This window comes from Oncorhynchus kisutch, linkage group LG17 (genome assembly GCF_002021735.2).
Source record: "Oncorhynchus kisutch isolate 150728-3 linkage group LG17, Okis_V2, whole genome shotgun sequence".
NCBI lineage: Eukaryota > Metazoa > Chordata > Actinopteri > Salmoniformes > Salmonidae > Oncorhynchus > Oncorhynchus kisutch.
This window is the reverse complement of record NC_034190.2, coordinates 33,245,096-33,260,217: the sequence shown is the minus strand read 5'-3', so window position 1 is coordinate 33,260,217 and position 15,122 is coordinate 33,245,096. Positions and strand designations below refer to the sequence as shown.

The 15,122-nt window shown below is 40.4% G+C and overlaps 1 long non-coding RNA gene across 7 annotated transcripts; it reads left to right on the top strand.

Annotated features, from left to right (window-relative positions):
- The first annotated feature begins 1,350 nt into the window (after nt 1–1,350).
- LOC109907517 (uncharacterized) lies at nt 1,351–13,976 on the top strand. 7 transcript variants are annotated; one of them, XR_002257555.2, is made up of 5 exons: nt 1,351–2,421; nt 6,517–7,094; nt 8,747–8,958; nt 9,578–9,674; nt 10,925–13,976. It is a non-coding gene; the product is annotated as an uncharacterized LOC109907517 (long non-coding RNA). The 7 variants fall into 7 exon arrangements; XR_002257554.2 differs by lacking the exon at nt 1,351–2,421 and adding an exon at nt 2,442–3,470; XR_004203587.1 differs by lacking the exon at nt 10,925–13,976 and having other exon boundaries at nt 9,578–10,246.
- Nucleotides 13,977–15,122: the final 1,146 nt, after the last annotated feature.

Genomic DNA, 15,122 nt, shown 5'->3' with positions numbered 1-15,122 from the left:
AGACGGAATCTAAAACAAAAATCCATAAAAACACATTGTATGATTTTTAAGTAATTCATTTGCATTTTATTGCATGACATAAGTATTTGATACATCAGAAAAGCAGAATTTAATATTTTGTACAGAAACCTGTGTTTGCAATTACAGAGATCATACGTTGCCTGTGGTTCTTGACCAGGTTTGCACACACTGCAGCAGGGATTTTGGCCCACTCCTCCATACAGACCTTCTCCAGATCTTTCAGGGTTTGGGGCTGTCGCTGGGCAATACGGACTTTCAGCTCCCTCCAAAGATTTTCTATTGGGTTCAGGTCTGGAGACTGACTAGGCCACTCCAGGACCTTGAGATGCTTCTTACGGAGCCACTCCTTAGTTGCCCATCTTCAATGCTCTTACTGAGGGAAGGAGGTTGTTGGCCAAGATCTCGCGATACATGGCCCCATCCATCCTCCCCTCAATACGGTGCAGTCGTCCTGTCCCCTTTGCAGAAAAGTATCCCCAAAGAATGATGTTTCCACCTCCATGCTTCACGGTTGGGATGGTGTTCTTGGGGTTGTACTCATCCTTCTTCTTCCTCCAAACACGGCGAGTGGAGTTTAGACCAAAAAGCTCTATTTTTGTCTCATCAGACCACATGACCTTCTCCCATTCCTCCTCTGGATCAGCCAGATGGTCATTGGCAAACTTCAGATGGGCCTGGACATGCACTGGCTTGAGCAGGGGGACCTTGCGTGCGTGTGTTACTAATGGTTTTCTTTGAGACTGTGGTCCCAGCTCTCTTCAGGTCATTGACCAGGTCCTGCCGTGTAGTTCTGGGCTGATCCCTCACCTTGCTCATGATCATTGATGCCCCACGAGGTGAGATCTTGCATGGAGCCCCAGACTGAGGGTGATTGACCGTCATCTTGAACTTCTTCCATTTTCTAATAATTGCGGCAACAGTTGTTGCCTTCTCACCAAGCTGCTTGCCTATTGTCCTGTAGCCCATCCCAAACCTTGTGCAGGTCTACAATTTTATCCCTGATGTCCTTACTCAGCTCTCTGGTCTTGGCCATTGTGGAGAGGTTGGAGTCTGTTTGATTGAGTGTGTGGACAGGTGTCTTTTATACACGTAACGAGTTCAAACAGGTGCAGTTAATACAGGTAATGAGTGGAGAACAGGAGGGCTTCTTAAAGAAAAACGAACAGGTCTGTGAGAGCCGGAATTCTTACTGGTTGGTAGGTGATCAAATACTTGTGTCATGCAATAAAATGCAAATTAATTACTTAAAAATCATACAATGTGATTTTCTGGATTTGTGTTATAGATTCCGTCTTCCACAGTTGAAGTGTACCTATGATAAAAAATTACAGACCTCTACATGCTTTGTAAGTAGGAAAACCTGCCAAACCGGCAGTGTATCAAATACTTGTTCTCCCCACTGTGTGTGTGTGTGTGTGTATATATAGATCCTACATTATTTTTCAAATGAATAATAAACTTAATTTTGAATTACTAGCCTATTATGTTGGTTGAATGAAATATAATTTGTTCATATTATTTATATTTGAATGTTCATATTATTGATGACAACTCCAGCTTGTTGTTTAATGGTAGGATAGGTTTGAAGGTCCTTATATTGCAATGTTTCCTTGTTGCTGTTGGCAAGTTCCATTGATTACACACAGGAGAATGTTTTTTAACCTGGCAACATAAAACAGTTGGAACTGCCAGGTGTCAGATGACAAGACTATATATAGTATGGCTGGCAAATAAAAGTTCTTAGTCTCTGTTTTAGTCTTATTTAGTCTCTTTCATTAGACTAACAAATTAGTCTAATACATAATTGAATTAAACAAAGTTTCAATAAAATAATGGATTGATTGATCGGGTAGTCTAGATTTCATACCAAGACAATGATTATGATGTTACTATGCTTACAATTATCAATACTCATACCTTGTTTTTAAATTCCCATCACTGCCTCTTCACTTATTTTACATCTCTACCCAGGAGTTGTGACTAACCCATTTGCTGCATTTTGTAACCATTAGAGAAATGGTCGCTGAGCTACATCTACACTGCCCTGTCAAACCAGTAGAATTGCCTGATATCCGTGAATTCACTGCCATGAGTTTGATGAATAACAAACAGTGATTACTATGACAGTGTGTCAAAGAAGAAGATTCCCAAACAGGATTGGATGAGGGAGAAGCTGCCAGCAGACTACTGGGGGAAAGGCACTCAGTCACGCTAGAGCAAGGAGCAGTTCAAAGTTAATGTCGATATCCTGGTGGAGAGCATGAGGCACAACAACACTTGTGATGGACCGCACCTGCATTTGTATCACTAGATAGTCTACTGTTGATATTTTACTAAAACTCCAAGATAATTGATCAACTTCTAAGTACAATGCAAAGACTGGATTTGACCATACCATAGGTGAGTCAATCCCTCTTCTGTAGAGTACCTCAGCATGAATCATAAAACCTAGCGTTCAAACAGGGAAATGGTTCCAATGGATTTCCCAATAGGGGGTTTTATAACCAGTTAACAGAAGGGATGTGTTTTGTGTAGACTTACCCTGGCGTGACGTTTTGACAACAGTAAATCTCGGTCAGTGACGTTTATCAATATATTTGCCTGTATTTACCCGCAACCAATGAAATGTGAAGTAGCTGATAATGTGGCTATCATAAAGAACTACAAATGCACGATATGGACGAAACTGCTGAAAATAATCTCTGGATTAACTATCTAATGTTAGCTAAATGTAACAATGAATACATTTGCTACATTTCTTTACATTTACCTGTTAGCAAAGGTGTCAGTTAGAGAGGACGTGCTAGAGTTTGCAGGGATTTGTAGTCTTGCAATTATATCTACTTTGATGCTAATTAGCATTTAGAATCTGAGAGTAAATAAAGCTGAATATATTGATAAAAATCACCTTGTCCGAAAGAAATTTACGTCACGCCAGCTAAGCCTATACGAAACACAGCCCTTATTTTAAGTGTGTCTAAAATCCCCTGTTGAAAAACCATTGGAACTATTTCTCCATTCTCCATAAACATAACATTTTCACATGATACAATAATTGAACATGAATTGTCAAAATAATAATTTCTCCATATGATTTTCTTTTTTACTTAGCAACTCGGCAAAAAAAACATTTAACTTACAGAAATAAATATTCTTACCGCTGTCCACCGTCGAAAGTGTCGCAAAAAGGAACAAAAGTACGACGAAATACCTTTTGAACGCACACGTGAATGTTTAACGGTCGGAAAATAATAATAATAATAATATGCCTAAATAAAGTGCTTCAAATTTCCAGGTGAACTGGACATTGTGACAACAGTGCACCTTGGCTTTCACAACCAGGTGAGCTCCAGGCTTTCCTCATGGAACGTGGTCAAACAAGTTTGGTTGGTTATGTAAACTAACTGTACAATAGAAATCTAATTATGGTTCCAGCACCAATACATCTGGTAAGAAAAACATGAAAACACGCATGTTCATTTTCTATATCTAAAATGTGATTCACAAAAATGTTATTCATGTGAAAACATATTTATTTTGGCACATTTTATTCTGACAAGGAATCCCACTACGATTTTCAAAAGATCAAAACGATCATAAACTAAGAACTTCATTTCCAAGCCTATCTGATAAGAATGGTAAATGCTTGGAAAGGAATACATCCAGATTCACAGTGTTTGTTGATTAACAAAACAGAATCACACGTTCTTTGGTTTGGATGCGCTGTCAGTCACTTTAATAATGTCTGAGAGAATAGAGAGAGAAAGTCATTATGGGAATGGGTGCTTGCTTTTTATACTCAGGGCTATAGCTGCAGTAACAGTAGGAATTCTACAGATAACTATGAATTACAGTAGAAGTTCAATATTACCAGAGTCGTGGGTGGACAAGGACCCATTTCATGAACCTAAAGAAATACATAGTAGTGGTGTGTTATTGTTACATGTCCATGTAGTCTCTTGATGTTGATATTTGTTGGGATGTTTGGGGATGTTGGTTAATATATGGTTTGTAGTGTCAAGGCCTGTAGTTGGATGCAGGGTGGTATGGCTGCTGGCACCAAATCTGTTAAGTGCTCAGATACGGTTTGTTATACAATCAACATTTTAAAAAACTGCAACTTTTAAGAATGAGATGGGAGGCCACGATTGTATAAAAAAATAATAACAATGATAAATTATGTTACCTCCATTAGCCAGCATTGCCTCCCTGTCTAGACGTTCGTTGCTGCCTTGACCTGGAACAGCAGAACTAACATCAGCACTTCCATAGTTTCAACTGCATTCACTATGTACTTAAGAAATATACAATAAAATAACTGGCAATACTTTTGAATAACATTACCAGAGTCAGTGCTACTAGCGCCATCCTTTATCACAGGGAAATATAATATTATCACTCTTTAATTAGATACAGATATACAGTATTGAGTGTTATATAGGCCCATAGCCTATAGGCACATAGCCGGGTAAAGTAGGTCTGCTGAGGGTGCTGCAGAACCCCAATGAAAAATAAATCACACAAATTGTGAACTTGGCCTTTATTTGTGAGGCATTTACAAGTTTTAAGTTATATTCTTGAAGGATCAATGGGTATGGTATGTATAATGAATTTATAAGTCCAAAAATGCATGTAGCAACGACAGATTTCCCTTTTAATTGTGAACTGCTTTACAACGTTGATATTCTGCATGATCGCTACAGATTGAATCGAGCCCTTAGTTGTCACGCCCTGATCTTAGAGAGATGTTTTATTTCTCTATTTGGTTAGGTCAGGGTGTGATGTGGGGTGGGCATTCTATGTTTTGTTTTCTATGTTTCTATGTTTTGGCAGGGTATGGTTCTCAATCAGGGACAGCTGTCTATCAAATCAAATTTATTTATATAGCCCTTCGTACATCAGCTGATATCTTAAAGTGCTGTACAGAAACCCAGCCTAAAACCCCAAACAGCAAGCAATGCAGGTGTAGAAGTACGGTGGCTAGGAAAAACTCCCTAGAAAGGCCAAAACCTAGGAAGAAACCTAGAGAGGAACCAGGCTATGTGGGGTGGCCAGTCCTCTTCTGGCTGTGCCGGGTGGAGATTATAACAGAACATGGCCAAGATGTTCAAATGTTCATAAATGACCAGCATGGTCGAATAATAATAAGGCAGAACAGTTGAAACTGGAGCAGCAGCATGGCCAGGTGGACTGGGGACAGCAAGGAGTCATCATGTCAGGTAGTCCTGAGGCATGGTCCTAGGGCTCAGGTCCTCAGAGAGAGAGAAAGAGAGAATTAGAGAGAGCACGCTTAAATTCACACAGGACACCGAATAGGACAGGAGAAATACTCCAGATATAACAAACTGACCCTAGCCCCCCCAACACATGGGGGGCCTAGTGGTTAGAGAGTTGGACTAGGAACCGGAAGGTTGCAAGTTCAAACCCCCGAGCTGACAAGGTACTAATCTGTCGTTCTGCCCCTGAACAAGCAGTTAACCCACTGTTCCTAGGCCGTCATTGAAAATAAGAATATGTTCTTAACTGACTTGCCTGGTTAAATAAAGGTAAAATAAAAAAACTACTGCAGCATAAATACTGGAGGCTGAGACAGGAGGGGTCAGGAGACACTGTGGCCCCATCCGAGGACACCCCCGGACAGGGCCAAACAGGAAGGATATAACCCCACCCACTTTGCCAAAGCACAGCCCCCTGCCTATTTGATCTGCGCATGTGCAGAACCGGGTAGTGCAACCCCCCTCTATTATGCCCGAGTGAAGTGAATGTTCCCTGAGACTGTGGTCTTGGGGAGAGCAGTTAGTGATATTTGTCAGTTTTAAGTATTAAAGTATCTGGATTAGGCCATAAACGGAGTTCCCAGATAAGTCAAGCCTGTTCATGTGGGTTTTTGACCTACGATTTACCACACACACCAGCACAACTTACCGGATACCGTGGGATTTATTTTGTGGGATCTTTTGAAATTTGGTTTTAAATTGGGTATGCAGAATGTTGGAAATGCTTGAAATGTCTGTAAAGGGTTTGTGAAGGACAGGGAAAGAAAATGGATAGGAAATATTTAAACTGTGTCGAATGCCCTGTATCCTGACTTTCTGGTGAGGCCTGATCAATCTCATTAGAAATGATCGAAACAGGTGGGATTGAATTATAAAATGAATAAGAAACACCAGTCTCTATTCTATTTTACCATTACTTTATGAGATACTATTATTTCCTTATGGAGTCGTAAATCTAAGTTGATTGGTTATTCAATTGAATTATTTTTGAGTTAACATGCAGTGTGGTTAGTTTTTGAATCACAATGTGAAACGTGTTCAAAGGGGTAATTACCAGTTTCCTGGGGCTCTGGTCTTTGGGTAAGGACAAAAATGTATTTTGTTCAGTCTGCCTATAGAAGGGAAAATATGTTAAAAAGAGTTGACAGTTACTCCAAATGGATTGTGATGTGTATTACTGATTTCACTTTTGTTTTTGTTGCAATACAAATTTCACCAGATTGGGTCTGCTGGATTGTTGGGATACCCCCATGGGTTAGGGTGCTAACTTCCTGATCTGGTAACTCTTCCGAGAGGTCGCCAGTAAAATAAGGGAGTATGAACTACATTTTGAAATGGTTTCAACAGTAACAGTATGTTGTTCTGCTCTTTGACATTTGTCGTAGAGATAAGGTTATTAAGAAAATTGTGAATGTAATAATTTGTCATATAGTCAATGCTTGTCTGGATTTCCTGAATCAGAAACTAATTGAACTAAACTTTTGTTCTGATCTGTCCTCTCTTGAGGTTATCATGGAAGGTGATGTCAGATTGTGTCTTAATGCATGGTAGGAATAATTTGACCACAAACAGTGTGTGTGAACCTCAAAAACCCTCCCTAACCGGCTGAAGAAAGAGCGACAAAGGCGTTCAATGCGATAGTAACAACACTCCAATTTGAGTCCGAGCCACTAACCTGGGTACGGGCGGAAGGACTGTGCTATGAGTCCTGAGACCGCGCATGTGGAGTGAGCATGGAGAGATAACATTCAAACTGGTGGGAGAAATGGACCAGACAGAATGGTGGTAGCGGCTCAGGTGAGAGACTCTTGTATGTGGGAAAAACGGATGACTTTATATTGAAATCGGGGCATTACCAAGGGCCATCAAATGTGACAGGCAAGAGTTACAAATGTGCCGTTGGGAAGGAGGAAGTGCCAGGAGGGGGGGGGGTGGTATTAAGGAAGGTCTACACACTGCGAACGATTTAGACTAAGAGTGCATTCAGATATCGATATTTCATTACCATGCAAATCGAAACAGGAAAACAGGGACAAGGGGGGGGGGGGGGGGGGGGGGGGGGGGGGGTTGTAATGAGAAGTGTTATTACCGGCAATAAAAGGTCCCGTTTATACATTCTACATTCTAACCGTGATGATGTGTGCTAGGTTGAGAAGCTCCAATTAGAGCGATTGACAGTCTTTAGTGCTTTACTTTGAGTCTTTCTAAATTTGGGTTGGATAATTTAAAAAATGTTTTTAGCTAGGATTCGGCTACAGCGAGAGAGTTGCTCTCAAACTGTGAGGGGTGGGTGCACTGCCCAAATGTATTAGGCCTAGGGAGGCTGTAAAAACCTTATCTTTAAGTGTCCTCCAATAGGAAGGTTGCTAGAGAACACTAGAGGATTGCTTGGGTCAACTATTTATTTAATTCCATTTTTCTTTAACCATGTCATCAGAATTCTTATGTTAAATCGCATCAATACATATAGATTGCTCGATGATACGGTACAATTAATTGCATACAAAGCTCATAGTCTGTGTCTTGCGTTAACACCCAAGGATGAAAATGAAGGAGACGGGCATGGAGACCAGCATGACATGGGCATAACACGTAAAGGACTGGCGGTTCTGGCCCCAGTTGTAGTAGCATCAAGGGTGGTGTGAAATTATTAAACATTTATTTTCTCACTTCCCTGTTTAAGTCAATATGTTTTTAGGTTTCGTGGAACATAGATTGATCATTGTTCCAGAGGAGGGACTGACATACATTGCCTAATTGATTTGAGAATATTTAAGTATGTTTATAACTTTAGAAGTGCATTAGGAGTAGTGATCACATGTTATGGGTTAGATGGAACGGTATATGTGCAATTGTATCTGTAGCAGGAGGCGAGGTACACATGAGGTCTGCCTTTGAGACAGAAGGTTTACATAAGGCTGTTAGGTGGGATAGAATGTGACTGTGGAGATCTGTGGGGGCTTAGAAATTGAGGTCGGGGTGATAGTGGTATCATGCCCATAGACTATGTATATTGTTACAGGAGATAGCTCGTAGGAGAGGGAGGACAGCTAACTGCACAATGTAGGGACTATTACACATACCCAGATCATGGTGAAAGTAGCAGAGATAGTGTTGGCATTTCAGACACTTTCAGGAAACCGGTGACTCAGTTTTGTCAGGTTGGATATTCTTCCAACATCGTTGATCTCTTTCCCATTTATAACAGCCAAACAGACAGCGAACACTTGACAGATTCCACGCAGTAGTTATTCTCACTGCAGTCACTATAGGGACAATAACTGAAGGAGGCGAAAGTGACCGCATGGAATTGGACTACGGCGCAAATTGGGGATTTTGAGGTGGGCGTCATGGGCAGTGTAAGTAGTAGCAGGGGTTACTGTAGTAGCATTGTAGGGAGAGTCTGTTGTCAGGAAATGACCCGTGCGTTGCAATGTGTATATTCCCAGGTGGAAGCGGCACATGAGGAGCAGGAGATAACTGAGAGCACGGGCTGAATTCTGGAGATTGAGTGTACATCAAGATACACCAGGAGGGGGTGTTGGGACAGCGTTGGTCTGGTCCACACACAGTACTCCTTACAGCACCTGCAATGGTAAAGATCGTCTCTCCTCAGTGGGTTCACCCTTCTCACGTGAAGTGAGGTCCAGCTGCATAATGGGTGAGCTTGAAGACGCAGTGACAGAGGAAGTGGAGCTAAAGAGAGAGAGAAAGATTAGATTCCACTATAGACATACAGATAGGTTGGGAGCTACTTTTGGAGCTACTTTAACCACCATAGTTGGGTTTGGTTAGTTGCCTTATTGGTTAATGCATCAGATGAAAGGATAGATGTTGGGGTAATTGTACAGTGGACAACATTCTGGAGGCATTGATGTGAAAGCATGTACAGTGCTGGGTTACCTCAAGAGGATGTAGCGTTGATTAGGGATACGCATTTGCCTATTAGGTGACGTGCCTATCAGTTGGCAATGGAGGAGGAAGGAGATGGGGAACAAAGTGAAAATGACATGGCTTGGGAACACCTCTTGGATCCTGTGGTCTGACGGGGACGGGGACGGGGGGGGGGGGAGACTGGGCGAAAGCATGAGGAGGGTTTTTAGGGCTTTCATTTTTGCCAAACTCAGCAGAAAAGTATCCTGAAGGCATAGTCAGGTGAAGAGAGAGTGGGAATTGTAATGAATTTGTATGTATAATTATGCATTGCTTACCACATTGTTAATACTGTTATGTTTTGTGTTTCTCGTTGCTTTTCATGTCTTGTGCTGTCACTCTCTTAGGAACCAGAAGGAGAAAGTTGAAATGGAAGAAGTCAACAGCTCCAGCGGACACATTATCATCAGTGTTCTAGGAGAAATGGAAAAAAGATTGTGCTTGGTATGACTATAGAATAGAGACTATAAGTCTCTGAGTTTGTAAACCTCACCGTGAATGTTAATTATGTTGATTTTTTTGTTCATGTTTTGTTATCATTGTTTGTTCATTTATTTATAAGTAATTTCCAAGTTTATGTAAGATGAACAGCAGGAAGCTATTATTCAAGAGGAGGGACTGTTGGGTTCTGAGAATATGAAATATACTTATTCATGTCACTGAGGGAGAGAGGGTAACGTATAACGTTTACATTGTGTCAGGATATGTTATTGTTAGCCATCAGGGATCCTATGGGAGGGATACTATGGGAAGAGAAGAGACACAGTCTGCTACCAGTCACCATGACAGCCGTGAGTTGGAGAGGAGTGAGCACTTTGGGGCAAAGGTCAGGTCAGATGAAGTGAGGAAGAACAGACGTCACTAAGGTTCTGGCTAGCAACAGAGATGCATTGGCTGTTCAGATGTGTAGGAGGAGACTTCGCATAGAAGGTTAAATATCAGTGCTCGTGTCAATGTGTTTTCGCCGATTCAGCTGTTCGACCCTTTGGGAAGAATAAACTTGGTTTAAGCTTTCAGTGTCCGTCGAGTTCTTACTCTAACAATTAGAACCTAATACCATCTTGGCTTTGTATGATGGGGGTCACCAAGCCAAGCTTGTCTTACTGGCTGATTTGCCACCAGTAAGACTGCCTCACCCCTCCCCTCTACTCTACTCTCCACAGTCATTTGTTGTGGAGAGGCGTTTGGTACAGTGGTTGCTTGCCCATGGCAGGGTTGTGGGTTCCATTCCCAAGGGGGACCAGTTTGGAAAAAAATATGAAAATGTATGGACTCAATACTGTAAGTCGCTCTGGATATGAGCGTCTACTAAAAAGGAGAAAGACAGAGTTGCTAGTCAAAAATATTACTCTACTTCTCTAATGCTCTCGTGTGTTGCTGTCCTGAGCTGCTTTTCTTTATCTTAGGAAAAAAATGATAGGATTTAGTGTAAAAAAAATATGTCATTTTGATTGACTTATTTCTCTCCTGACAACAGGTAGGGTTGTGAGGTGCTAAAAAGAGGCAGGGAATTTGTAACATCTATTTCCACCTTTCATCCAGCCCTACCCGTGTGTAATACATCCTGAATGTTTTTAGGAAGCAATTTAGATGGAAAATATATGTCATGTGTGCGCTGTCTGGTTCTGTCTGGTTTCTGAATCAGACAGAAAACTAGACAGACATGAATCTCCCTTTCTCTCTCCATGGTGAAGATGCTGGTGAATGGTAACATGAACACCTACCCTCTGACTGGACTGACTCCCAACACTGAATACAAGGTTGCCGTGTCCTCCACCTTCAGAGACAAGTTTGAAAGTGACGCCGTGACCATCAAATAGTCAACAGGTAAACTACAGGGTATGTAGCTTAATCTAACCATTCTCAAAGACTTACACACCTACTGCAGACCTACAATTACAAAGTCACATTAACTTTGTAATTGCACTTTTGAACATAACAAGGCCAATGTTGTTGATTATAGCTGAGTATGTGTGGTGATACTATTAGGTAACGTTTAGGTGAAAAAAGACTGTGGGGTTTACCAAACAATTGTACAAAAAGACTGTGGGGTTTACCAAAGAATTGTACAAAAAGACTGTGGGGTTTACCAAACAATTGTACAAAAAGACTGTGGGGTTTACCAAACAATTGTACAAAAAGACTGTGGGGTTTACCAAACAATTGTACAAAAAGACTGTGGGGTTTACCAAACAATTATACAAAAAGGCAGCAGGGTTTACCAAACAATTATACAAAAAGACTGTGGGGTTTACCAAACAATTATACAAAAAGACTGTGGGGTTTCCCAAACAATTATACAAAAAGGCAGCAGGGTTTACCAAACAATTATTAACCATGAACCATTTAGAAATAACTCATGTTTGTTTTCATTGCAAAGGTTGCTTTTATCCCTTATCATAACATTAGTGGTACATTAGTCATAAACAGGGCCGACAGAGGAGTTACTGTAGTTCTGATCCAGAACAGGTTTGTCAAGGAAGTAAAACACTGAAGAATAACAAGCATGCTGTTTGACACAATGAACCTAGGTGTACTTCACATACTTTCTAGGTGTACTCCACATACTTTCAGCTTCAGTATAAAGATCGACAAGGATAAGATCCTCCTTCAAGATCAAAACAACTTACTGAAAGATTGTCGTGATGTTCCTACACAAGCCACACACAGTAGTAGAAGAGCATTATTGTGACAGAATACAATGACTTTGGAAAAAGTACATTGTTTTGTTTAGGTTCAATGTTTGTTTTTGGTGCTGCTCTATGGACATTATTGAAGACCGAACGCCCACAATGATGACGCCGTACCCATTGAACCCATTTAGTTTTGTTACAATCACATACTTCCTCGCTAACACACAGGCATTGATGGTTGTGCTATTGTACACTTTTTAAAAGATATCCATTACATAGCGTTAAGTGTCCCTCTTTGCTAAGTGTCCCACTTAACTAAAACTCACCCTAATGGGATATGGTTTATCTAATCTTGGGTGTATATTGCTATATCCATTTTTTAATCTTTTACCTCAACAGAATGGTTTTCTTTCTAGTTAAGGGGATTTGTGGCTACATAAACACACTCAGAAAGAAAACAGTTGTAAGGCATTTTGGGTTTGCCAAAGATCAGTGGTTAAAGTAAGGCGGTAAGGTCCAGTATGGCGTCCCGGCAAAAATAAATAGTGGGGGTACGCCATACTTGTAAAACGTGAGCCTATCACTATCAATACAACATGCCCTCAAAAATATAGGCTATCACACCATTATTTTACATTACTGCATGTCTGCCACATGAAACATCTTTGAATTAACAGGGTGGTATATGCTCCAAATTGTGTTGTGGTTTGAGGAGAACACTTACATTTTGTCAAGGTGGAGATGAGGGGCCGAGACCGAGGACCATGTGGACAACAGTGGATGCATTAATTCACACTACAAGTGTAGGCCTAATGACAATGGCAGAATGTCATTACAATATACGTGTCTCGTTCGTTATAAGGATCGGACCAAGACGCAGCGTGGTATACGTACATTGTTATTTATTTAAAGAATGAACACTGAACAAACTGACAAAATAACAAAATTAACCGTGATGCTATACAAATGAGTGCTGACAGGCAGGTATTTGTCTAAGAGTATTTCTCATCCATTTTCACGTAATGCTGTTCATTCATGATGTACAATAAAGTGCAAACTCTTTGTGCAGTGCAGTTCAGTTCCAATTCAATTACATTCACTTTAATTGCTTCTGATAAACAATCTATTATTTCAGTTCAGGCAAAATTATGATCCTTTGTTTGATTGGATTTATTTGACCATTTAAAAACACACTACAACCTCCCCTGGATACAATGCATTTAAAACACACTACAACCTCCCCTGGATACAATGCATTTAAAAACACACTACAACCTCCCCTGGATACGATGCATTTAAAACACACTACAATCTCCCCTGGATACAATGCATTTAAAACACACTACAATCTCCCCTGGATACAATGCATTTAAAAACACACTACAACCTCCCCTGGATACAATGCATTTAAAACACACTACAACCTCCCCTGGATACAATGCATTTAAAACACACTACAATCTCCCCTTGGATACAATGCATTTAAAAACACACTACAACCTCCCCTGGATACAATGCATTTAAAAACACTACAACCTCCCCCTGGATACAATGCATTTAAAAACACACTACAACCTCCCCTGGATACAATGCATTTAAACACACTACAACCTCCCCCTGGATACAATGCATTTAAAACACACTACAACCTCCCCTGGATACAATGCATTTAAAAACACACTACAACCTCCCCTGGATACAATGCATTTAAAACACACTACAACCTCCCCTGGATACAATGCATTTAAACACACTACAACCTCCCCTGGATACAATGCATTTAAAAACACACTACAACCTCCCCTGGATACAATGCATTTAAAAACACACTACAACCTCCCCCTGGATACAATGCATTTAAACACACTACAACCTCCCCCTGGATACAATGCATTTAAACACACTACAACCTCCCCCTGGATACAATGCATTTAAACACACTACAACCTCCCCCTGGATACAATGCATTTAAACACACTACAACCTCCCCCTGGATACAATGCATTTAAAAACACACTACAACCTCCCCTGGATACAATGCATTTAAAGTCATAGAGGATGACATAAAAAAAATGTATTCAAAAGAAAAAAGCATTTCCATTGTGGCCCTTTTGAGGGAAGTTATAGAAATGTATTTATTGATATCTGCCTATGTTTTTGCCACATTTATTATATATTACAGACACCTTAATTCATACTTTAAAATGATGTATTATGTGAGCTAAAGATTAAATAAAAAATGTAAGAATATATAAAAACATTTTCCTTAAAATATAATTTTATTTGATTTCTTATGTTACTGTCCCCACTACAACAGAAAAACAGCTTAAATACATATAATTGTGTCCTTTAATTTTAATACTGTAGAATTCCATTCATTCCTATGGAGGACTGTTCCTACTGGGGAGTACCAATATGTCCGGCCGGGAGCTTCAAAGCCTCTCAGTGGCCAATACATAGCATTAGCAAATCAGGGTTTATATTTACTGAACAAGTATAAACACTTGATTCTCTCTGATGTATCACAATGTGAGTGTATTTTGTTACAAAATACAGCACTGAAGCAGGGAACATTAAAAGAATCATTAAAAATAATTGGGGAATCATCCAAAGTGATACGCTACTACGCCAAGTCTTCCCTGAGCCACCAGGCATAAGCTTCAAGAGATGTCCTACCCTAAATGACAAATTCGTCCACAGCTATCTTCCTGGTGACTCTCATCTATAGATTGGAATGTCCACAGTGCAAGGTGTCCTACATTGGACAGACAAAGAGATGCCTTCAAGACCGTTTAGCGGAACACAAGTACGCCATACAGGTAGGCAAGGCTCTACAAGTCCTTACACCATGGCAACCCTGCCTCCCTTACAAGCTATGGGTATTGATCATGTTCCGGTCTCAATTAGAAAAGGGAAAGCTTTGGGATTTACAAGCTACAGGCCACTAAGTACCCTGGTTTAAATGAAGATCTGGATTTCTCACCTTTCTTGTAGGATTGTGATAGGTCCATTTGCTGTCATCTAGTGGACATTTTGCTCAATTTCCCTCAGCTATGTTAATACTGTTGTTCATGTTTTGCTGTCTTCTAGTGTACTATGGAATATATTGCTTTCTTATTCTTGACACTTCTCCCAGTCATATTTAAGGTTAGAACTACCTTTCCAGGCGTTCTGATACTTCTAGCTTGGAGTTGATTTTTTTGATAACACAGTTACATTATTTCACTTTTTATTGTGTATAGTATTGCTTACTAGGTGT